Source organism: Eschrichtius robustus, chromosome 6, assembly GCF_028021215.1.
Source record: "Eschrichtius robustus isolate mEscRob2 chromosome 6, mEscRob2.pri, whole genome shotgun sequence".
In the NCBI taxonomy this organism is placed as follows: Eukaryota; Metazoa; Chordata; class Mammalia; order Artiodactyla; family Eschrichtiidae; genus Eschrichtius; species Eschrichtius robustus.
This window is the reverse complement of record NC_090829.1, coordinates 20,470,153-20,494,812: the sequence shown is the minus strand read 5'-3', so window position 1 is coordinate 20,494,812 and position 24,660 is coordinate 20,470,153. Positions and strand designations below refer to the sequence as shown.

The window sequence follows — 24,660 nt, the reverse complement described above, 5'->3', positions numbered from 1 at the left end:
TTCCCTCAGAGGCTGTGTGACCTCAGAAAAGCTGCTCAACGTCTCTGAACCTCATTCTAAAAATCGGAATAATAATGCTATCACATTGAGCCTTTTTAAAGTATTCAGCTAAATGATTACATCACTTAGCCTGGTGCCTGAACAAAGAAATTCTCAATACATGGTAACTACTGCTCCTACTGCCTCTGCAGCTGCTATTGCTATTGCTTCTGGCATTAGCTTTGGTCTTGGGGATCACTGCAGTTGCCCTCTCCCTCAACTCCTGACCCCATTGCTACTGTTAAACACAAGCCTGAATCCTGGCACTAGGCCGGGTCCAGGTTCTCAGGGCTGAAGGAGTCATTTCCAGCACTCTGGTTGGGCTGCTCAGGACCTACTGACAATCAGGCCTGGGCTTGGGTTGTTTATACTAGAACCGTTAAAACAGGAAAATATGCAAACCCTTCATTCACAGGGATCCGGCTATTGTTGGGTCAGAAATGATATTTTTGTTTCTAAAATAAAAAGTACATTTGCTGCTTTACTCACACACACATACAAACACTTTTTTGGGGGTGGGGGTTGGGTGGGGAGGAGTTGAGTCTATAGGCAAAGTAAATGATCTACTTCATTTGACCAGTTCAACAAGCCTGAACTTCACTGGGCTCTTTTGTATATGTTCACAGACTAGGCTCTTATCCATCTCTCTAACAAAATGCCTTCACAATCCATCTCCCAGGGACTTCCCTGGTGGTCCAGTGGTTGAGACTCCACGCTTCCAATGCAGGGGGCGTGGGAACTAAGATCCTACATGCTACACGGGGCAGCCAAAAAAAAAAAAAAATCCATCTCCCAGACATGATGGAGGGACACCACCTCCAACCAGAAAAGAGGCTAAAGGGGAATTTCATAAGTTACACTAATTCAGCCCGCCTGATCCCAGTAGACTCAAATGCACATCAAAATCTCAGAAAGGGGACTTCCCTGGTGGTGCAGTGGTTAAGATTCCATGCTCTCAATGCGGGGGGCACAGGTTCGATCCCTGGTCAGGGAGTTAACATGGTGTGGCCCCGCCCCCAGAAAAAAAAATCTCACAAAGAAAGTTTTTAAAGGGTGGATTTCATGATCCTCTTCATACTGGACAGCTTTTGCCTCTCTGGGGCTAGTGCTTGGCGATCCGTGTATGTGTATCTGTAAGTCAGTTCCTCCAGGTGATTCTGATGAAACCCATGGAGCCACATTAGGGAACCACTGCTGTTCCCAATTGAATTGAAGGCTGAGGTTTCTCCAAGTGGACTCCGGAAAATACAGATTCCAAAGAATCTTCCATTGGGACCACATGGAGTTACAAAAAGCCTGGTTCAAACACCGGATGTGTGTATGAGTGTATGTGTGTATGTGTGGGGTGGTGGATACACGCTTGTTTCTGTGTGTTTTTGTTGTACTGTTGCCTGTGCATGTGTCAGGCCTCTTCGGTCACAAGTAACGTAAACCCACTAGAGCTGGCTTAAGCCAAACGGTAGGGGTGGGGGGAGATTGTCATAAGGGTTTGTGGGTGACCTTGGAGCCCCTGGCAGGGTGGCAGCCACCCTTCCCGAAGGACTGGGACAGGGGCTGAGGTGACGGCAGGAACAGAGGTAGTTTCTCTCTGCAGACCAACTTTTTTTTTTTTAATATATATATATTTTTTTCACTTTGTCAATCTTTTTTAAATTTATTTTTGGCTGTGTTGGGTCTTTGTTGCTGCGGGCGGGCTTTCTCTAGTTGCGGCGAGCAGGGGCTACTCTTCAGTGCAGTGCGCGGGCTTCTCATTGCAGTGGCTTCTCTTGTTGCGGAGCACGGGCTCTAGGCGCGCGGGCTTCAGTAGCTGTGGCACGCAGGCTCAGTAGTTGTGGCTCGCGGGCCCTAGAGCACAGGCTCAGTAGTTGTGGCGCGCGGGCTTAGTTGCTCCACGGCATGTGGGATCTTCCCGGACCAGGGCTCAAACCTGTGACCCCTGCATTGGCAGGCGGATTCTCAACCACTGCGCCACCAGGGAAGCCCCAGACCAACTTTTCTTGCTGCTCTGACCAGGCCTCTCCTCTGCTCTGTTCAAGGGAAGAGCCCAGTTATAGCTAAAATCTCTGGGTCCCAATTCCATTTTCCTGTGAGAGAGAAACTGGCCCCCCTGGGTTGGGTCTTGTCAACTGGAGCTGTTGGTGAGGGGGAGGGTCTTATAGTAGTTTCTGATGGTTCCTTCCTGTGGGGAGAGAGCAGTCATGGCACTCATTGAAGGCTAAGCAGACACCCCAAAAGTCTGATTTGCTTCAGGATGTCCCCTTCAACCACTCAATCAGTAGCTCAGGGGTTCATGGTACTAGCTGCACTCCAAAAATCACCCAGGGGTCCTTAAAAATTATTGTGTCCAGGTTCCATATGTGGGGTATAACCAGGGCATCAGGATTTTTCAAAGCAACCCTGGTGATCCCAACATACAATAGCAATAACTAAATAGGGAACCTAGAGCAAATTTAGCCATTTCCTAAATACGCAGTGTCAAAGTACAACCAATTAAAAGAAAAAGTTTGAAAACCTAATGGCTTATTTTCATCTAATTGGAGACTGACATCCTAATCCCAAAGTTAAATGCCATGATTATTCACATTTGACGTTTTCTAAACCTCCTGGTGTAAATGTTCAGTTATTCCTAAAGAATCTTGACTTTTCTGGAGATCCTGAGCTGCTAAAAACAGAGGATGCCTCCCTGTGGCTTTGGTTGACCCCAGCCCATGAAGGACCACCTGCCCCTTCTTTTCCACAGTCTCCAGCTTGCTGAGACAGTCCCAAAGCTCCCAGCACTGAAGCACGCTGACCTTGCTGGCTCCCACTGCAGGCTGGTGCTTCAAGGTTCCCACCCAGGAGCCTCTGACACAGGAGACCAAAGAGGAGAGACCCTACCTCCTTAGCCAAGCTGGCAAATGCCAATCAAAACTTTGTCCTAGTCCATGGCAGGCTTGAGGAGAATCATTTTATTCTATTTCCCCTCCTGGTAAGTTTTCCCAAACAGTTAATCAGCCGATCAGCAAATATCTCATAAATCGCTATGATGTTCATAGAAGGGAAAAAAAAAAAAAAAAGCATCACTCCCAGGACATCCTGTCACTGGCAGAAGTGCAACAGCGACCCCTCTAGGCCTGACCTTGCATGAATCTAAAGGAGCACATTAAAGGGATCCCTTCCTCAGGCCGTTTCCAGCCCGGCCCAGGGCTAGGTCTCAAGCACACCTAGAGGGTGAGGGATGGCAGGAAGGAGAAGGTAGCTATCATGCCTGGTTGTGTGCAAGAATGGGGTAGGAGATGCTGCTCTTCCCACGCCTGAACCACCCTGAGAGCTGTTCCCTGCCCCAAGAACCAGATAGCACAGACAGCAAGACCAAATTGCCTCTGAAAGCTGGGAAAGGCAGTCAACACAAAGGCCAGTGACTGATGAGGATGTACAGAGGGTGGGGCTGGGCACTCACACCATGACCACTTTGCAGCTACAGTAAGGGCTTAGAGATGCCCAAAAAAGCCTAGGGTACTGGTTTTCAAAGTGTGGAATCCAGATCATCAGCGTCACCTGGGACCTTATTGAAATGTAAATTCTCAAATGACTCAAACCCACTGAATCAGCAACTCTGGGGGTGGGGACTGCAACCCAAGTCCTCAAGTTGGAGAACCAATGGTCTACTCTAGAGAATGCAGGGAGAGGAGGCACTCTTTCCAGACATGGTAAGTCTAACTCTTCCAGGTTCTTAGATCTCTAAATGGGTTCCATGAAGCCAGGCAGGACCTCAGAGATGTCACCCCAGCAAGAATTACTGCCCCTGTCTTCCCTATACCAACCCACTCACCCACCCAACACACACACACACACACACACACACACTCACTCACTCCCTGCCAGGAACTTCTGGCACAGGCAGGGTGACACAGAGCCAGGAGACTCTCTAGAGGCAGGGAAGTTGGAACAGAAACATCACCCAGATGCGTTGCCTAGAGTCTTGGAGCTGTTACCAGTTTTTTTCCAAAGGCCTTTGGCAGTTGCCAGCTTACCTGCACAGGATGCTGGGAAATTCCAATCCTTGAGCTTTGGAGTGGGACTTGATTGGTTCACTTTTGGACAGAGGTCCTCTAAGCAGTTACTGGATAGCTGACCCCCTGTAGACCTCTGCGAGACTCAGCCATCTGAATGCCAGGGCCATATTTGTCAGATGGTTCTCAAAGTGCTGTCCGTGGACCAGCACCAGCATTACCTGGGACGTGCAAATTCTCAGACCCCACCCTACCTCACCTACAAATCCGAAATTCTGGGGATGGGGCTCAGCAATGCGCACTTTAACAAGGCCTCCAGGAGAGTCTGAGACTCCCTAGCCCAAGGCTGAGGACCACTGGCCTGGGGGTGATTTCGGCTCAACCGGGAACCAGCCCAGAAGCAGGGTGTTTAAATGACTTAAAGGGTTCGGACCCCCGAGGGTCAGGGATCGCCTCTCCCCGCTGTAGTGCAGTGGGCGAGCAGCCCCCCCAGTGCACGGTCCCTGCGAAGCTTCGCGGGGTCGGCAGGTCCCGGGGCCGCCGGCAGCGGCCTTGCGGATTGGAATGACGGCCGTGAGACTCCACTCTGACTTGTTTTGTTCCATTCCGGGAGGAATAATTTGTTTCGTATTGGAATCAAAGCGCCTCTCGCGGCGCTTCCGTTTTATCTCGGAGGCTCTCCGGCCGGGGCGCGACGGCTGCTTCCCATTAGGGCGGGCATGGTCCCCATTACGCGCTGAGCCCGTCCCGCCGACGGGACTGCAGCTGACCCGCCTCTGCGCCGCGACATCCAGAGACCCACCTCTCCCCCCCGGTTACAGTTGGCCCCAGAGAGAAGCTGGATCTGCCCTGGCCATCCCAAGAGCTGGCCTCCGCTGCTTGGCTGTCCCGTGCCTGCCACTACACCATCAGGGCGCTCCTTGGGGTCAGGCACCGCCCTCCAAAAGGGCACTTACAGGCCCCTAGCTCTTCAGTGGAAGTAAATTCAAAGAGCTCTCAGATTTAGGACTTGGGCCTACCAAAAACGGCCCCTAAGGAGGAAAGCATCGCAGGGATTTTCTAGCCGGAGAAGAAAACGTTTCCAGTTTACCTGTTTACCCAATACCTGAGCCCAGACCCTTCATAGCTGCTCAGGGAAATCAGGCCGACCTGGTTTTCTCCTACTTTGGTATCCATTTTACAAACAGTATAGAACATCAACGAGGAGAAGATTAAGAAAGAAAAGCCACACCCAATCCCCCTGACTTAATGTCCCCTGCAGATAAGGGGGACGCTGAAGGCTCTCCACCACCTACTGAAGAAGGACGGGTCTCCACACACCCTGGCCAAATCAAGGAGCTGTGCCTGCCGCATCCTGGCTTCCCCAGGATGGCAAAACATCTGTGCTGGGGACCTGCCAGGGCTTGGGGAAACAGCCAGATATCCCAACAACCACCAGAGCAAAGTGCAACAAATGGCCCTCATGTTCCCGTCAAACTTCACACTTATTTTCTTTGATTTCATTTATTTTTTTATTGCACAAACAATACTCTAATAATCACGACAACTTTAAATTAGGATGGAAAGCCTATAATCATCCTAAGTCTGACCACTAACAAAGCAATTATTTTCATTTTTCCATTTTGCTACACAGTTCACAATATTCAACAAGTGTGTGGTATTCAGCCATGTGGATGTGGCCCAATTTATTTAACTCTGCCATTTAGGATGCTCCCAAGTTGTTCACCATTATAAAATGGAAACATTTGTTGAGGAGTGTATACTGTATCTTAATAACTTTTACGGGATTAGGCAATGGATTTTTTTGCAGGGAATTTGAAAAATTCAGAACATTTTATAAAAATTAACTATAATCCCAACTCCCCTTTTGTTCATCAAGCTTTTCTCACCTCTGTACTCCTATAGCACGTGTCTCTATATTCCTATGACTTTACTCCCTTTCATCCGTCAGGTTTTGCTTTGTATTTAATAGTGGTTTATCTTTTCCATACTCTTTGATTAACATTATTGCTTAACATTATTGAAGCAAAGACCATACCCTTTTCATCTCTATAATAACCATAAGAGCTAGTTTTTATTGGGTGCCTAGTTTGTGCCAGACATAATACAACATTATCTCACTGAATTCCCACAGGCTATATTTTATTTCCGTTTACTATATGAGGAAAGTGAGGCTGAGCAAGATTAAATAACTTGTGCGGGGTCACCCAGCTTGTAAACAGCAGCCAGGGGACAGAAGCTGACTTCACATTCATGCCCTTTCCACTGTATGAACTTAGAGTAGAATCGCATTGATAGATGACTTCTAAAGTCTTTACTGGTTCAGAATTATATTAATCTAGTTGGGATTAATAACCTGCTGTATCTTTGCATCAATTACAATGCTTTTGGATTTAAAAAAAAAAAAAGAATTTTAACGATGAGGTCTTTATTATCTCACAAAAGAGAAGACTCAGAGATTAGTGGCCCCTGGCTTTGGTTAGTCATTCAAAGATTTGGGTATGAGCCCCGCTCCTCGTCATCCTTCTCCTTTGTAGACTGTAGCCAGTCCAAGCATCACATTCAGATCTTTAAATGTCCGATGGGAAGAGGAACCATTTCCTCCAGGCCCTTTCTTAGGAATCTGGACCACTTTCCCAGAAGCCCCCAGCACACCTCCCCACTCATCTCATGGGCCAGGACTGAGCCACATGCTTGTTCCTATTTGCTGACAAAAAGATGAGAGCACCATGGCTGGCTCAGGGGTGCGGTCTGTGGTCTGCCCAGGAGTGCGGCCAGGGTCTCTGAAGTATTTGAGTTACCTGCATCACTGAAGAAAATTAGGGTTCTCTGAAGAAGGAAGAGAGCGGGAAAGGGCGGTTAGAGAGGCGGCTAGCTCGATAATCTTAAAGGGCAATGTACCGAAAAATTAATGCATGTGAGCTAAAGTGAAAGCAATTTGAAAATTTCTTCCCCCCACTTGAAATACTATTATTTGTCTTCAAATCTGTCTATAGTTTTAAGTAAATCAGTTAAATGTAAACTGTCAAATGACTGTGTTTTAGTTAGACTATGAAGTGACTTTGGGGAAAGAAAAGGGGTTCAGCTGTATGGCCCTGAGGCTGAACTGCCGCTGGGATCCGAGATTGCTCTGCTGTCTGGCCCTGTCTTTCTCCTTGACTGCCTGGTCTCTCCCAGGGCCGCCCTGCTTCCCTTGCACGTCCCCCTGCTTCCCCTGCTTTATCAAGCGCTCCCTCAGGCCACTGGCCCCCTTCTGGATTTGGTGGCCACCGAGGCCCCTCCAACCACCACTCCCACGGCAAATTAACAATCTCTCTTGCAAACTCCTAATTCCGGTCTCCAAGAGATGTGGCTCTTTTGGGGGCTGCTCATCCTGTCAATACAGCCACCTCAGAGGCTGCTGGCCCGGCCAGCATCTGGAGCGGCTGCCCTGGGGTCATGAGCTACCCCAGGCCCAACTGGCTGACCAAGGAAGGGAGCAGGTTCACTTGTCACAAAACCTGGCTGCTGAGATCAGCCCCTTTGGGAAGGCGCTGGCGCTGGCGGTGGCAGGGTGAGGCTGGGCACCTCCCATTAGAAGGTCTGACACTTGGAGTTCATTTTGCTTTTCTGTGGCTGAACTTCCACTCCAGATGAGTCAGCGCCTTATCTCGTTCAAATCTGAGCACACAGTACGTGCTCCGTAAATGCAAGCTGGCTGGTCTAGTCATCCTAAGGGGCTGTTATAGGCCAGTGTTTATCCAACTTCAACATGCATGCAAATGACCTGGGTCTTATTAAAAATGCAGATTTTAATTCAGAAGGGCTGGGCTGGGGCCTGAGCTCTGCATTTCTAACAGGCTCTGCATCAGGCTCATGGGAGCAGTTGCAGCACATCTGGGGCAAGGTTGTAGGTGACCTTGGGACTTTCTTCCAACCCAGGACATCTGTGGTTTTAAGATTCTATCAGCATGAACCCTCCCCTCCTGCCAGGCTGCCTATGACCTGCCCGCATCAACCAGACACTTCTTCCTCCTTCAGTTCCTTTGCTTGGGCACTTCCTCTGCTTAGAATGCCCTCCCTTGGTTCCATGCTCTCCAGACTGCCACATGACTACTGACATTTTGAATCAGGACTTGGCTGTGAAGGGCTGTCCCGTTTGCTGGATGACGTTTAGCAGCATCCCTGGTCTCCACCCATTAGATGCCAGGAGCCCCCTTCCTCAGGTGTGACAACCAAAAATGTCTGCAGACACTGCCAAATGTCTCCTGGGGGGGGGGGGGGGCGGGATGGGGGCAAAATCGTTCCTGGTTGAGAACTACTGCTCTAAGACCTTGAATCAGAATCTACATTTTAACAGGGCCCCAAGTGATTCACATGCGTATTAAAATTCGAGAAGCACTGCTCTGTGACACAGCTCCAGTCCGAACATTCACTCCCTCCTCCGAGCTCTCACAGCCCTTGCTCTCTGTGCCTCACATCTGACGGGTCCTCCCACCTCTTCTGTACCAGTATTTAGCAGGATGCAGATGGGCCTGGATGTAGCACACACCTGAAATTTTGGTCCTACCTGACATCTGTTCTCCTTTCTTCTTCTAAGAGAACATTGATTTTCTAGGGGAACTACCTCTCCCTCACTCTCACTCCAGTAGTTCAGATGGAGCCATACACACTGCTATCTCCACTCTCATGGGAGGGGATGTATATTTCACCCCCCATCTTCCACACGGATTGCCCCAATGGCAGGCAAGTGATTTAAGCCAAGAAGACCCAATTCCAGAACTTTTGTAGGGACTGAAGGCAAAGAGAAGCTCTCTTTCCACCAAGACTGATAGCTCTAGAGAAGACATAAGCCTGGAACTTTTTAGGGTACCCAAGTGGAGAAAGTCTGCCTGACAGTGAAGCCAACACAAAGGAAAGCAGAATAGATAGCAGAGACTGAGTTCCAACCACATTGCTTGAGCTCCTGGTTCCAGCCATACCTGAAGACTTGCCATGAGTTTTCAGTGATATAAACCAATAATTTTCTTTTTTTAAAAAAAATTGTAAGCAGCTTGAGTTGAGTTTGCATCAACTGCAAACAACAGACTCATGATTAATACGCAGGGCCTTTCTGAGGAGCTAGGTCGTCATGGATATATGGCAGGGTCCTATGGAACCACAGGCTGAGGCAGAAGAGTCCTCATCAGGAGGGTCCTCAGAGCCCCAGGACAACAGGCAGCACTACATCTGCGCCCAGGTCACCAGGTGCAACCCTGAGCAAGGGAGGGGCCATCCTCCCACTTCCGCCGAGGTCACTGCCTGGCTGCAGGGAGACCACAACCGTGTGGCCCCCTGGATCCTCAAGGACTGCAGCTTTGAGAGGCTGGCTGATGCCCCCTGGACAGGAGAAGAGCCTCCCAGCCATCACAGGCCTGGGCAGCAATGGCAGTGAAGAGTCGCCACCCTCAAGTGGCATCACAGGCAGCCACATTCCACCAGGGGGCGGGGCAGACCAGAGTAGAAGACGGTGAGAGACATGTATGAGCTCTCCTGAAACATCGCCTGGCAACCCCAGAAGCACGGAAGGCCAGCAGTTTTGCAGCAAGTTGAGGTCTTGCATCCCGCAGATGGAGATCGAAGCCACCCAAGTCGGGGTTAGAAGTAGGTACCCTTAGCACCCACACACAGAAAAGGCTCCATAGCTCTAAGTTTCAGTAAGTTTTCCTGAAGATGCCCTGGGGAGGTGGCAGATACTCAGAGGGGATGACCACGGGCTACCTGTGACCTGGGCACTGGGGTTCCCAGCTCCACCAGCATGGCACTGAAACAGCAGAGATGCCAGGCCCAAAGGGACCGCGCAGTTTGGGACAGCAAATAACTTGGCAGTAACGTCTGAGGACTGATGTCCCAAGGCCCCTGATATCAGACAGAATGGGGGATTAGACAAAATTAGGATCATTTGAAGAGGACCACAGCTTGTGCTGTTTCTTTCACACCTGAGTTTGTGGAACAGCGTTCAGTCCTCTGTGTGTAGTCTCTGCCCTGTCCAGGGCAAGCTGTCGGGGAAGGGAAGGTCCCTGAGCGCCTGGGCAGACTTAGGAAGGGTATCCCAGCAGCAGAGACCCGTAGGAGCCCAGCTTTCCCATATCCCAGGGCCCCTGTCCCTGGGAGCCTGGGTGTGAGGTCTGAAACATCCTTTCCAGCCGGGAAAGGGCAGCCATGATTCAGCCACGCAGCCTCTCTCCTGAGCATAAATGCAAGTGCTCCAACCTGCAACCACTTAGGAAGCAGAAACCAAACTCCAGCAATAAATAAACAGACTGGTGGGAAACCTGCTCTGCAAGTGGAAGCATCAGAGGAAATTCTAGATTCAGAGGCTCTGAGATGGAAACTTCCTCACACATCACCCAGCCCAACCTGCTCAGGAAGCTAGAAACCAAAGAAGGCAGGGGACTTGCCTAAGGTCACACAATGAGTTGGTGGCACAGCCAGGAGCCAAAACCAGGCCTCCCAACCCCAGGTCTGGGGCTCTGTGCCCTGGGCTTCAGACACCCCTCCCCACCCCAGGGAATCTCCATGTTTCGGAGGAAGAAAGGGACAAGGACTTCTATGCCATGTGTTTATTTTTGCACTTGGACTTCACCCTCTGGAATTTTATAGTGGGAGCTCATGGCTGTCACTTCCTCGGGATAATGCCCATTGCCCTGACCTATAAAGCTGCAGCCTTATTTATTGCCTCAAACCAGCCTCAACCAGAATTCAGTTATATGGTAACAACAGTAGCCACTATTGATTGAACACTGTATTAGGGTTCTCCAGAGAAACAGAACCAATAGGGAGAGAGAAAGAGGGAGCGATTGATTTTAAGGAATTGGGGGCTGGCAAATCTGAAATCCTGAAATCTGCAAGGCATGCCAGCAGGCTGGAAATTCCAGCAGGAATCCACATTGCAGTCTTGAGTCGAAAGGCAGTCTAAAGGCAGAATTGCTTCCCCATTAGGGGACCTCAGTCTTTTCCCCTAAGGCTTTCAACTGTTTCAAGGCCACTCACACTCTGGAAGGTAATGTGCTTTACTCAGACGCTACTGATTTAAATGTTAATCACATCTAAAAAGTAACTTCATATCAACATCTAGATTAGGGGACTTCCCTGGTGGTGCAGTGGTTAAGAATCCGCCTGCCAATGCATGGGACAGGGGTTCGATCCCTGGTCCGGGAAGATTCCACATGCCGTGGAGCAACTAAGTCTGTGCACCACGACTACTGAGCCTGCGCTTTGGAGCCCATGAGCCACAACTACTGAGCCCGCGTGCTGTAACTACTCAAGCCCACACTCCTAGAGCCCGTGCTCCGCAACAAGAGAAGCCACCACAATGAGAAGACCGTGCACTGCAAGGAAGAATAGCCCCCGCTCGCCGCAACTAGAGAAAGCCTGCGCACGGCAACGAAGACCAAACGCAGACAAAAAAAAAAAAATCTAGACTGGTGTTGGACCAAGTAACTGAGTACCATCACCTAGGCGGGTGACACGTAAAACCAACCATCACAAGTACTTACACTGTGCCGGGTACTCAGATAATCTTGACAAGATGCTATGAGGGGACTTCCCTGGTGGCGCAATGGTTAAGAATCCACCTGCCAATGCAGGGGACACGGGTTTAATCCCTGGTCCAGGAAGACCCCACATGCCGCGGAGCAACAAAGCCCACGTGCCACAACTACTGAAGCCCGCGCACCTAGAGCCCGTGCTCTGCAACAAGAGAAGACACCGCAATGAGTAGCCCGCACACCACAACGAAGAGTAGCCCCTGCTCGCCACAACTAGAGAAAGCCAGCACGCAGCAACGAAGACCCAACTCAGCCAAAAATAAATAAATTAAAAAAAAAAAAAGAATGCTATGAGGTGGCCAGCATCATCCCCATCTCACAGAACGAAAACCGAGGGCTTAAGCCCACAGGAAGTTGTGGACCAGGCCTGGAACCCCAGTCTCCCTTCCTTGTTCATAATTTCCCCCTACCCCACCGTTTCCTCTCGCTCAGTTGCTAGAGCACAAAAAGATGCTTCTAGGCTACAGGCTCTCAGTCACTGATGCACATTAGAATCACTGGGGAAAACTACTTTAAAAAACAAAGATAGGGGAATTCTCTGGCGGTCCAGTGGTTAGGACCCCGCGCTTTCACAGCCGAGGGCGTGGGTTCCGTCCTAGTTAGGGAACTAAGGGCTGACAAGCGGTGGGGCATGGTCTAAATAAATAAATAAAATTACATAAACTTCTAAAAAAATTTTTTTAAAACAAAGACACACTATCATATATAAAATAAACAACAAGGACCTACTGTATAGCACAGGGAACTATATTCAATATCTTGTAATAACCTATAATGGAAAAGAATCTGAAAAAGAATTAATATATATATCATATATAACTGAATATACAACTGAATCACTTTGCTGTACACCTGAAACATTGTAAATCAATTATACTTCAATTTTAAAAAAAGAAAGCAAAAATAAATATAATTTTTTAAAATTTATTTATTTATTTATTTATTTATTTATTTATTTATTTTTGGTTGCGTTGGGTCTTCATTGCTACCCGCGGGCCTTCTCTAGTTGTGGAGAGCGGGGGCTACTCTTTGTTGTGGTGCATGGGCTTCTCATTGCGGTGGCTTCTCTTGTTGTGGAGCACAGGCTCTAGGCACGCGGGCTTCAATAGTTGTGGCACACGGGCTCACTAGTTGTGGCTTACGGGCTCTGGAGCACAGGCTCAGTAGTTGTGGCACACAGGCTTAGTTGCTCCGCGGCATGTGGGATCTTCCCAGACCAGGGATCGAACCCGTGTCCCCTGCATTGGCAGGCGGATTCTTATCCACTGCGCCACCAGGGAAGCCCAGTATAATTTTTAAAACAAATAAAAAATTAAAAACAAGACCAGAAAACAAACAAAAAACAAAGCCCAGACCCCATCCCCAGAGATTCTGATTCCGTTGGTCAGAGGTGGAGCCCAGAGCATCAGTATTTTAACCTCTCCCAATTGATTCTAATGTGCAGCGAGGCTGAGAACACCTATTCCAGAAAATGGAGCAGTGAAAGGCATGAGTTCCTCTCTTTTGTGGAGTGTAGGTTGCCCAACAGAAAATATACATCCTAAAAGGAAATCAAATAGCTATAAAATACCCTGTGGGAAAAACTAGCAAATATATTTCCTCTCTCAGCATGAAATTAGCTATTTCCCCTCTCATTCTGAAGTAGCTTACAATGAGGACTTCCTTAATTATTTAATTGGAAATACAAAAGAGTGAAATGGAGTATAATTCATTCGGGCAATAAGCATTTGGTGAGCACCTGCTGAGTGCTGGGCACGGTGCCGTGCAGCCAGCAGCCAGATCTGAGGCAGTTCCTGTCTTTAGCCAGCAAGCCTTTGAGTGGGGCAGTCAGAACCGCAGAATAATGTGGGGAGGGCAATGACAGACACCTGTCCTGAAGTTCCCAGATTCCAGAGATGGTGACCTGCCGCAGACCTGGCAGGTGAAAGTTTGATACAGTGGAGTCTGTGTTTTCAGAGACTTACACCCTAAATGGATGTCCCTTCTAGGTCAGCAAGACCTCAAGTGCTCAGGCCAGCCAGACTCCTGTGAAGGGAATCAGCCAGGGCTCCCAGATGCCCAAGGAGCATATGGGACCCCTGTTCTGCCAGTCCTTGGTGAAACGAGAAAAACTTCATTTTTTGAGTTTTCTTAAAACTCTTGGGGTTAAAATATCCCTTTTCTGAACCCATCATAGAATTTGTTTTTGCTAATGTCCTGGTGTGCCGAAGCAACAGTGGACAAGTCTATGTTGTTTCCCCAATAACCACAGGGGATACTTCACTGGTTTCCAAAACCTGGGAACCACCAGACTAGACAATGACCTGAGGCCTCATATGAGCAGAAATCTCTGGAAACATCGCCTTCTGCACCCAGACTTGTCCCCACCCTGTCCACCCACGGGCTCCTGAATAAATCGCGTGACATACATAGGTTGTCAGCTCTTTGAAAGAGGACGCCTGTGTTTTGGAGCATTTTCTGGGCGGAATTGTTGAACTGGTATTTTCAGGTGTTTATTAGGAACAAATAAATACAATTTTGTACTATGTAAGGTAGAAAATGAGCATAACTTTGGTACTATTGGAACCTGGACTTCTGGGACTGGACACCCCTGACTAAACCGGGAGAGGGGGCCACAAACTTGGCCTCTGCCATCCCAGATCTGGGATACTGGCCCATCATTGATGTGGCCCTTTGTGAGCAACTCAGATCAACTGAGAAAAGGGCTCACCCATGGTATGAGTGGCTACTAATATGTCAAGGTAAACCTACTTCAATAAAATAAAACTGTCTTTGAGTAGGCAAGAAGCTGACAAGGACAAAAAAAAAAAAAAGTAATCAAGTTATGCAAAAAGAAAAAGAGAACAGTGAGAAACCTTGAGGGATGCCCCTTGCCTCCCCTCTGACTGCCCCCAGACTCCTCCAGTTCTAGAGCTGCCTCCAATGTCGTTTCCAGCCCTGGAGGCGGGTGGACCAGCCCTACCAAAATGAGGAAGGGAATGCTGACCCTGCGTTAACAGTTCTGCCAGGATCTAGGAAAGAGAACCAGCAACCTTGCACTTCCAGGGAGCACAGACCGACGTTCCAGTGAAGGGGAGGACTTCTAACAGAAACCATAATATTTTCTCCGTTTTTTTTTTTTCTTTTAACAATGATTATGCATTCCTTTTATAATCATACATGCCTTGTCAAAACTAGAATAAGAAGAACAATATAAGGACTTGCCTGGCAGTCCAGTGGTTAGGACTCCGTGCTTCCACTGCAGGGGGCACGGTTCCATCCTTGGTCGCGGAACTAAGATTCCACAGGCCGGTGGCAGTGGGGGAGAATCAGAGATACCAAAGGAAAGAAGAGTACAAAATACTAGAAACATGTAGGTAAATAAAAGTAACTATTAAAAACAAAAAAAGAACAATACAGATGGGGGACAGGAGACAGTGTAGAGGGGAGGGAGGCTCACTTGGAGCCCTCACACCATCCACGAAGGCAGGAAACTAGAGTGCCAACACCAACAGGAACCATCCTGTTTTTGTCATTCCTCAGCAATCCAAAACCTGATCCCACCTTAACGTGCCCAGTTGCAATGATCCAGGACCCCAACCACTAAGTGAAATGGACCCGGGGATCCTGCGTTAAGGGCAGGGCCTGGGAAGAGACGCCCCAACCAGGATCCCTCTGACCAAATAGCCCCTAAGGCGCACCTGGGCTGCGGGACGCGGGCTGCGACCGCCAGGTGGCGTCCTGACCTCGGCTGGGGTGGCCGCCGGCTCTTCCCTCCCAATAGTTCGTGGGGCAGGGCTTCCACCAAATCGTGCCCGAGGGGACGCGCCTAGTGCCCGCAGACCGTGGAGCTCGATCCCAAACACAGAGGCACCGCCTCCCTTGACCTCAAAGCCCTTGGACAGGGCCGAGGGACGTCAGGTCCCAGGGAGGACACGGGCACGGCCCTCGCCTCCGCCTTCTGACCTCGCAGCCCCTCGCCTCCCGGGGTGGGGGGCGGGGGAAGGAACGGAAGATAAGACCGGAGGGGGGCCGAGGGAAAAGCAAGGCTGTCCCAAAATGAGGAGGCCTCGCACTTGAAAAAACATTTCTTTTTTTTCCTTTTTTAAACATTTATTTATTTATTTATTTATTTTTGGCTCTGTTGGGTCTTCCTTGCGGTGCGCGGGCTTCTCATTGTCGTGGCTTCTCTTGTTGCGGAGCACGGGCTCTAGGCGCGCAGGCTTCAGTAGTTGTGGCCCATGGGCTCAGTAGTTGTGGCTCACGGGCTCTAGAGCTCAGGCTCAGTAGTTGTGGCGCAGGGGCTTAGTTGCTCCATGGCATGTGGTATCTTCCCGGGCCGGGGCTCGAACCCATGTCCCTTGCATTGGCAGGCGGATTCTTAACCACTGCGCCACCAGGGAAGACCGAAAAAACACTTTTTGCGGATGACGCGGTCGAAAAAGGCGCAGGACCCCGACCTCCCTCCCGCTTCCCCGCCGGCCCCGCGCTTCGCCCTTCCCCAGTCCTCCTTCCTCTTCCCGCGCTGGGCAAAAGCAGAAGCGTCTCAAAGTCCGGAGGAAGCGGGCCCGGGAACTCTAGGGCTTTCCAAAGCGCCGGCGGTAGGGAGGTCCCTCCGCAGCCCAGCGCGGCGCCCGCTCCGGCCTCAGGGAGGCCGCCAGAGGGCGCTGTGGGGCAGGCAGGCCGCGCCCCTTAAGAGCACTTGCTGCCCTTTTCCCATTTCCTTAGAAACGCACCCAGTGATCTTGAGCCCAGAGGCGGAGACCCTCTCCGGGCTTCTAACCCCGGGCAGGATTCCTGTCGGGCCCTGAGGGCAGGTCCTCTGTCCCACTGGCTGCTGCAGCTCCAGCTCCTCGAACAGAGAAGAGTAAGTGCCATATTCACCAAAAATTGATTGAAAGCCTGCTAAGGCCAGGAAATGTCCTCGGCACTGATGATAAATGAGTGATCGAAACAGACAAAGCCACTACCCTTGTGAGGTTAATATTCTGTTGTGGAAGCGGGGAGGGGAGACAAGGAAGATAGGCAATAAACAAAATGGAAGTGTTAAAAACTAGTAAATAACCAAAAAAAAAAAAAAACTAGTAAATAGGTGTCTGAAGAGGATAGGTGCTATGGAGAAGAAGCGGAGTAAGAGGGATACGGAGACAGAGACCTAGGGTGAGGTGGGGTTTCTTATTTTATACAGGATGATTACAGAAGGCCTCTCTTATCTGAGGGAGACACTTCAGCAGATACCTAAAGGAGGGGCCGAGGGCAGCCAAGCAGCTGTCTGAGGTAATAAGGAACACTTCACACTTGTGTTAAATGAATGAGTTCTCAAAGCAGGAGCCCACACTGGGCAGTGGCCCCTCTGATGTGATCTAGGTCACACCTGTCTGCCCCATTTCATCCATGCATCCATCCGACCATTTCTGAGCAGTGCTCAGGCACCCTACCTTCTTTATGGTAGACCTTATGCTGGGTGTATTTCATTTCTATATCCCCAAAACCCAGGATACGGAAATGAAGAAGACAGTCCTTGGAGGAAAAAGAGGCCTTCATGGTCGCTCTGGTAGGATCAGAGAACGAAACAGCCTTCTTGGAAAGTAATTTGATAGCATCTCACTCTTAAATGTGGGCACACTTTGAACCAAATTCTCAGTCTGGGACCCCAGGCCAGGCATCTCAGCATGGTGGTCAGGACCACTGGTTGGAGCTAGACTGACTGGGTTTTAACTCCAGCAGCAACTCTTATCAGGTCTAGGACCCTGAAAATATTATTCACCTGTGCCTGAGCTTTCACATCAGTAACATTAAGCTAATAATAATATTACCTAACTCATAAGATTTTTGAGAAAATACATCTCAAATGGTTTAGAGCAGTGCCTGCCTGATTGCCAGTATTTGATACATGTTAGCTATTATTATTTGCTTAGGCAACTGTTTGCACAAAAGTGCAAATTGACCTGTTCACCAAAATGCTCTCTGCAGGATTATCCACATAGCTCCAGATTAGAGCAACCTCAGTAAATATCCAACAATAGGGAGATGACTAAGCAGATTATAGTGCATCCATTCTATAGAAGAAAATGTAATTTTAGAAAGATTGTGCTGGGACTTCTGTGGTGGTCCAGCGGTTAAGAGTCCGTGCTCCCAATGCAGGGGGCCTGGGTTAGATCCCTGGTCAGGGAACTAGATCCCGCATGCTGCAACTGAAGATCCCGCATGCTGCAACTCAGCCAAATAAATAAATAAATAAATAATTTTTTAAAAAAAGAAAGATTGTGCCAATGAGAGACATCATATCAGCAAGTCAGACCAAATGTCAGGAAGTGGTGAGTCTCATGGTATGCTGGGATGTGTGTCATGGAGGACTGGGGGAGACTTGTCTTTGGGGGTCTCTGTTCCTCTGATAAGAGCTATTTTGCCATGTTACTTGAATAGTCAGTCAATATCAATCAAAATTTTAAAATGCACATATCTTTTGACCCAGCAATTCTACTTCTAGGAGCTTATCCTAAAGATATACTTGCACATTTGCACAAAGACTCATTAACAAGAAGGTTTGTGGCAGCATTGTCAAAGATAGAAAGAACATTATTGTCCATCAACAGAGGATTAGTTAAATAAATTATGATGCATCCATCCCGTGAAAGATTGAGCAGCCATTAAAGTTAAAGAAGCAGATCTATATGTGCTGACGTGGAAAAATCTCCAAGATGCATTGAGTTAAAAACACAACATGACAACAATGAGATACCACTTTATACCCATTAAAATGGCTAAAATTAAAAATACTGACAAAAAAAAAAATACTGACAACACCAAACATTTGTAAAAATTTGGTACAACTACAACTTATACACTCTACCAGTGGTTGTATAAAATGGCACAACCATTTTGGAAAACAGTTTGGAGGGTTGTGTTTGTCTGTTTTTTATTTATTTATTTATTTATTTATTTATTTTTCTCTGTGTTGGGTCATCGTTGCGGTGCGCAGGCTTTCTGTAGTTGTGGTGAGCGGGGGCTACTCTTCATTGTGGTGTGCAGGCTTCTCATTGCAGTGGATTCTCTTATTGCGGGGCACAGGCTCTAGGTGCGCAGGCTCAGTAGTTGTGGTGCGCAGGCTTCAGTAGTTGTGACTTGCAGGCTCTAGAGCGCAAGCTCAGTAGTTGTGGTGCACGGGCTTTGTTGCTCCGCGGCATGTGAGATCTTCCTGGACGACCAGGGCTCAAACCCATGGCCCCTGCATTGGCAGGCGGACTCTTAACCACTGTGCCACCAAGGAAGCCCTGTTTGTTTGTTTTTCATAAAGTTAAACATGCACATAAGCAGAGACCTAGCAAATCCACTCCTAAGTATTACCCAAGAGAAATAAAAATGTATGTCCTCATATGTTGTACACAGATGTTGATAGCAACTTTATTTGTAATAGCTCCAAACTAGAAACAACTCAAATGTCCATCAGCAGATAAGTGGATAAATGGATTGTGGTATAACTATTCAACTATAAAAATGGTGTTCTTGGGACTTCCCTGGCGGTCCAGTGGTTAAGACTTCTCCTTCCAATGCAGGGGGTGCAGGTTCGAGCCCTGGTCGGGGATCTAAGATCCCACATGCCTCGAGGCCAAAAATACCACAAAACATAAAACAGAAGCACTATTGTAACAAATTCAATAAAGAACTTAAAATGGTCCACATCAAAAAAAATCTTTAAACAAACGGTATTCTTCCTCTAGGAGTTCACCACTATGAACTTACATCTCCCAGTCAACAATAAAAAGGAATGCACTGCTCATATGCAACAACATGAATGAATCTCAAAATTATTATTCTGAGTGAAAGAAGCTAGAACAAAAAGAGTTCCATTTTTTGAAGTTCTATAACAGGCAAAACTAAGCTAAGGCAATAGAAATCTGACCAATGGGTTAGGGTTGGGGAGGTTTAACTGGAAGTGTCAACCGGGAACTTTCTGTGGTGACTGAAAGTTTCCATGTCTTGATTGGGATTTGGGTTATAAGGGTGTACGCATTATCAAAAGTCAGAAAACTCTTAAGATTTGTGCATTTTATTGAATGTAAAATATTCCTTAATTTGGAAAAAAGAAAAGAAAAGAAAGGAAAAGCTAAGCCATCACAACAGGAGTCATGAAGAATTTGAGGGAGAGGGGGCTGCCCTGGGGACCCCAGGGAGAGGTGCGCTCTCATAGTGGTGAGCTCCTGGGGGCAGAACCCCACTGGATTCTGCACTGTTCTTCTCTCCACCCTCAGTGCCCAGTACAGGACAGGGCAGGACAAGTATTTACAGAGCACCCCAGGGAAGGGGGAGACCATGAGACGGGCACCAGGTCCTCTGAGCCTCACAAACGACAGAAAGGACAGAATGTGATGGGGCAGCCCTTGGAGTGATGCCAAGTCAGAGCTCAGGAGGGCGAGTTCTGTGGGCCTGCGAGAAGGCTGCATGTGTAGACCCCAAGGCTCCCATCCCTTGTCCCTGCTGGTGCTCGGGGCTGGGCTGCAGCAGCTTGTTCTGGTAGATTTGGAACAAACACGAGAGCTTGGAGGTGGCCTAGTAAGACACACTGATCCTCTCATGACTAGCCGAGCCCAAGGACTCCCTGGCTTTCTCACCATACATACCCTCTGAGGCTTCTTATCTGGTTCCTGTAAGTCTTGGCCTCCAGCCCATCTCCTGGCAGAGGGTCGTCTCAATCCCAAACACCCGGAACCTCTCCCCTCGATATCCTGAAGTCCATAAACTTTCAGTGGAGCAAGGCAGATCCCTTGCTGCTGCAGTTTTCAGTCCCAGAGCAGCGATTCCTGAAATGACTGATTTCACCTAGTACACGTGCTCTGGTATGAGAAGAAATCACAACAAAATTCTCATATAATCTTGGAGGGAAAAAAAAGGCATTTTTAACTATGACCTCAATCACATTCCATAAAACAAAAACTGATAAATTCAACTAAATTTTAAAAATCTTAATTTTTATAAAAATTCATTTATTTATTTATCTTTGGCTGCCTTGGGTCTTGTTGCTGCGCGCGGGTTTTCTCTAGTTGCGGCGAGCGGGGGCTACTCTTCGTTGCAGTGCACGGGATTCTCATTGCAGTGGCCTCTCTTGTTGCAGAGCACGGGCTCTAGAGCGCAGGCTCAGTAGATGTGGCACACGGGCTTAGTTGCTCCGCGGCATGTGGGATCTTCCTGGACCAGGGCTCGAACCCATGTCCCCTGCATTGGCAGGTGGATTCTTAACCACTGCGCCACCAGGGAAGCCCTAAAATTTTAATTTTTAAAGTGGTTTTTTTTTTTTTCTTTAATTTCTCTTTGGTCGAGCCGTGTGGCTTGTGGGATCTTAGTTCCCTGAACAGAACGGTGATCGAACCCGGGCCCTTAGTAGTGAAAGCGCTGAGTCCTAACCACTGGACACCCAGGGAATCCCCTAAAAAATTTAATTCTTGCCTGTAAAACCTGTGTAAACAAATTCAGAAGACAAGTAGCAAACTGGGAAAATACTTTAAAATTCATATAACAGAAGAAGAGCTTAATTTCTCTAACATAAAAAGAGATCCTCTAAATAGGTAAAGAGCAACCCCTAAATTTTAAAATGGCAAAAGTTCTGAGAAGAAAATTATAGGTAAATGACTCTTAAAAATTAAAATATTCTCAGGACTTTCCTGGCGGTCCAGTGGTTAAGACCTCGCCTTCCAATGCAGGGGGTGCGGGTTCAATCCCTGGTCGGGGAGCTAAGATCCCATATGCCTCTCGGCCAATAAACCAAATCATGAAACAGAAGCAATATTGTAACAAATTCAATAAAGACTTTAGAAATTGTCCACATCAAAAAAAAAAAACTTTAAAAACAAAGATTAAAATATTCTCAGTCTTACAATGAGAGAAATAAAACTACGTAAAATTGGTGATAGTCAACAATTATTTTTACCTAAAATTCACGGCAATTTCATATGGCTAACATTAATACAAATTAAAACAACATTGAGGTACTAGTTTCATCCTTTCGTATTGGCAAAGATTTATGTTGGCAAAACTGTAAAGTAACACAGACCTTGAGGGCAGAAGGCTGACTCATACAATCTCTATGGAAGGTGATTCAGCAGTTGTCTCTCAAACGACAAACGTAAATACCCTTCGACCCAGCTATTCCTCCACTAGGAAATGACTCTACAGATCTACTCACATACTTGAAATGTACACAGTTATTTGCCACATTGTTTGCAATCTCAAATGATTAGGAAAAAACTAAATGCTTGTCCATTGGTAGACTGGTTAAATAAATTATGGTACATTCACACACACACACATATACAACAAAGCAACAGTAAAAATAGAATGAAATGATCTCTAAGATACACTGATAGATTTTTTAAAACCATACACACAAGGTTCAGAACAATGTGTTATCATCTGGGTAAACAAATATAAACGTGTGCGTTATGGTATCTGGAAGAACTGAAGACGTTTGTTTTGCCTAGAAAGGGGACCTAGGGTGAATGAAAAACAGAGGTAGTAGGGAAACATTTCACTAAATATTGTTTTGTGCCTCTTGGATTTTGAACCCTGTGAATAATTACCCATTCAAAACAAACAACAAACAAAACAACCAGCCCTGGCAGGGCTCTCAGTATATCCTATCAAATACCTCACTCTAACCAAGGCATTAGCGTAACAAGAATTAGAAAGATAGATAATCTCAGCAATTTGGGGTCCCTCCTCCAAAAGTCTGCTCTATTCTTGTTTTGTGTATTGTCCCGGGACATTCTGACCGGGCAAAGGTCTGTGGAGCCATTTGGTAACACTAGACTTAAGATCTTAAGCAGATGCTAGTCTGAGCTTCCTGAGCTCCTGCTGGGCTGGCCCTGGTCCTTGAGGAATCAATGAGGCAGGAAGCCAAGGACCTGGTGGCAGGAGCTTAGAGGCAACCTGAGGAGTCAAAACTAATCCAAGCTGGAGACTGAGTTTAGAGACAAGGTAGGAAAGCTGCAAAGTGAGACTGGGGAGCAGGCTGCCAAGAGACAACAGGCCAGCTAAGCCTGAGAAGGTGATCTGCAGTGGACCAGGAAGTCCTCCTGGGTCTGGGAGCCAAAGCGGGGAAGCAGGAGTGGCCCCATTAGCCATCACTCCCAGGACCCACTTTTGTGCCTCCCATGCCTGCAACTCAGCTCTGCATGGCTGAAGGTTCTGGCCCCCAAAGGGGCTGTGCTCTAGCCAGGGTAGCACAAGCAGGGTCCCACTGAACTACAAGTCACAGCTCCTCCTCAGGGTCCTGCCAATGAGAGGAGTCACCACACTGGCAAGAGAACTTGACCCTGCTGAGCAGATGGAGGTAGAACTGCTTTTCCACCGTGATGGGGGTGAGGGGGTGGGAACCCACGTGATCCACATCAGTGCCCCTTGGTACTCCCTGTGAATGGACACGTGTAGCAACCCCGGCCTCGGATGGTTATGATTATATTGACTGAAAAAACTGCAAAAATTCTCAACTTAAAAGTTGAGAGTTATGTTTTATTTGGCAGACCTTATGAGGACTTCAAGCCCGGCAGGCAGCCTCTCAGATAGCTCTAGGGACTGTTCCGAAGAGGGAGAGGAGGAACCAGGATATATAGGAGTTTTGCAACAAAAATCAGATAAAGAAAACCAGACACCAAGTTAATTTAGTGCTTTTCCATGTATGGGAAGATGCAAGAGTCAGGGCTCTTTGAAATCATTCCTTTGATATGCACCTTAGCTATGTAGGGCGTGTATCCTGTTCTTCCCATCCCCAGTCCCCTCAGGGTGTGCCGTTGGGGGCAGCTGTAGTGGCTGATGGCTTGATGGCCAACATCCTTTGTTTGCTGATATGGCAAGCAGCATTCTTAGTCCACAAGTAACAAGAGTCATACCACCAGGTAAGCTACAACCTGCAGAGGTGACCAATGAGGGTGAGTGAAATTTAGAGTAAGTAGTGGAGCAGAGAGAGGGTAAGTACCAGTTGTAACCAAGAGATCAGCTGCATGAATGGAGACTGTCCAATAAGCTCCTTCTGTTTCCCCTCAGAAAGAGAGACCTCCAGGAGCCAAGCAGGAGCTGCTCCCTGGACCTGTGGAGAAGAGAATTTGTACAGTGAAGTGGCCATGAGACTGTGCCTCTCATATCTCCATCTGCGGGAGTGTGTTTGACCATCACGATTTCCCTCAGGCCGCTCACAGTCAGTGACTGAGCACAACAGGGACCCCAAGGTGGGCCTGTACCCTGGAGACATGGGACTCTTCTGACAGGCAACTTCAGCTCAAGGACTCCTCATCAGCAGAGCCAGAACTTTTTTAGACGTGCACTGCCCTCTGAGACTTCATGTCTACCCTTCCCCCTCCTTCTCTCTCCTCCACACAGCCTGATGCTCTCCCAACCTCTTCCTCCAGCTTCCTAACTGGTCCCCTCTCAGGTCTTTTCCCGGTGAATCTCTTGGGGTCTAACCTCATCTTGGCATCTACTTCTTGGAAGACAACAAACAAAAACATTATTGCTATTGTGTATAAAACATAGTTCTGAGCTTCTTGGCAACCAAAGGAAAAAGCCTGTATTATTGTGCAATAATCATTAGTGCTCTTCACCAAATAATTCCAGTTCCCCCGCTTCCAGGCACATTGGTAAGATCGCTTCCTTGAAATAAGTTGCTCCAAGTCAATAAGGTTCTTGGGATCCTTTTTATAACCTTAACCCAGCCTTTCCTGACTAATATACATTGGTTCTTTTTATCTAATTCATTGTTTGCCAATAGCCACACTACTGCCATTTTGGATCAGAATATTCTTTGCTGTGGGAGACAGAACTTTGCATTGTAGGATGTTTAACAGCATCACTGGCCTCCACTTACTAGATACCAGTAGCCCTCCCACAGTTGTGACAACCAAAAATATCTCCAGACACTGGCAGATGTCACCTAGGGAACAAAATCACTGTCAGTTCAGAATCACTAACATAACTAATAGCAGCAAAACTTCTTCAAAAAGAGATAAAGTTTAAAATGGAATTATATAAATGCTCAATTAAAACCAGACGGTAGGGACTTCCCTGGTGGTGCAGTGGTTAAGAATCCGCCTGCC

The 24,660-nt window shown here is 47.8% G+C and overlaps 1 pseudogene; it reads left to right on the top strand.

Moving 5' to 3' along the window:
* The first annotated feature begins 17,083 nt into the window (after positions 1-17,083).
* Positions 17,084-24,660, top strand: part of LOC137765819 (trafficking protein particle complex subunit 1 pseudogene) — a 39,054-nt pseudogene continuing 31,477 nt past the window's right edge.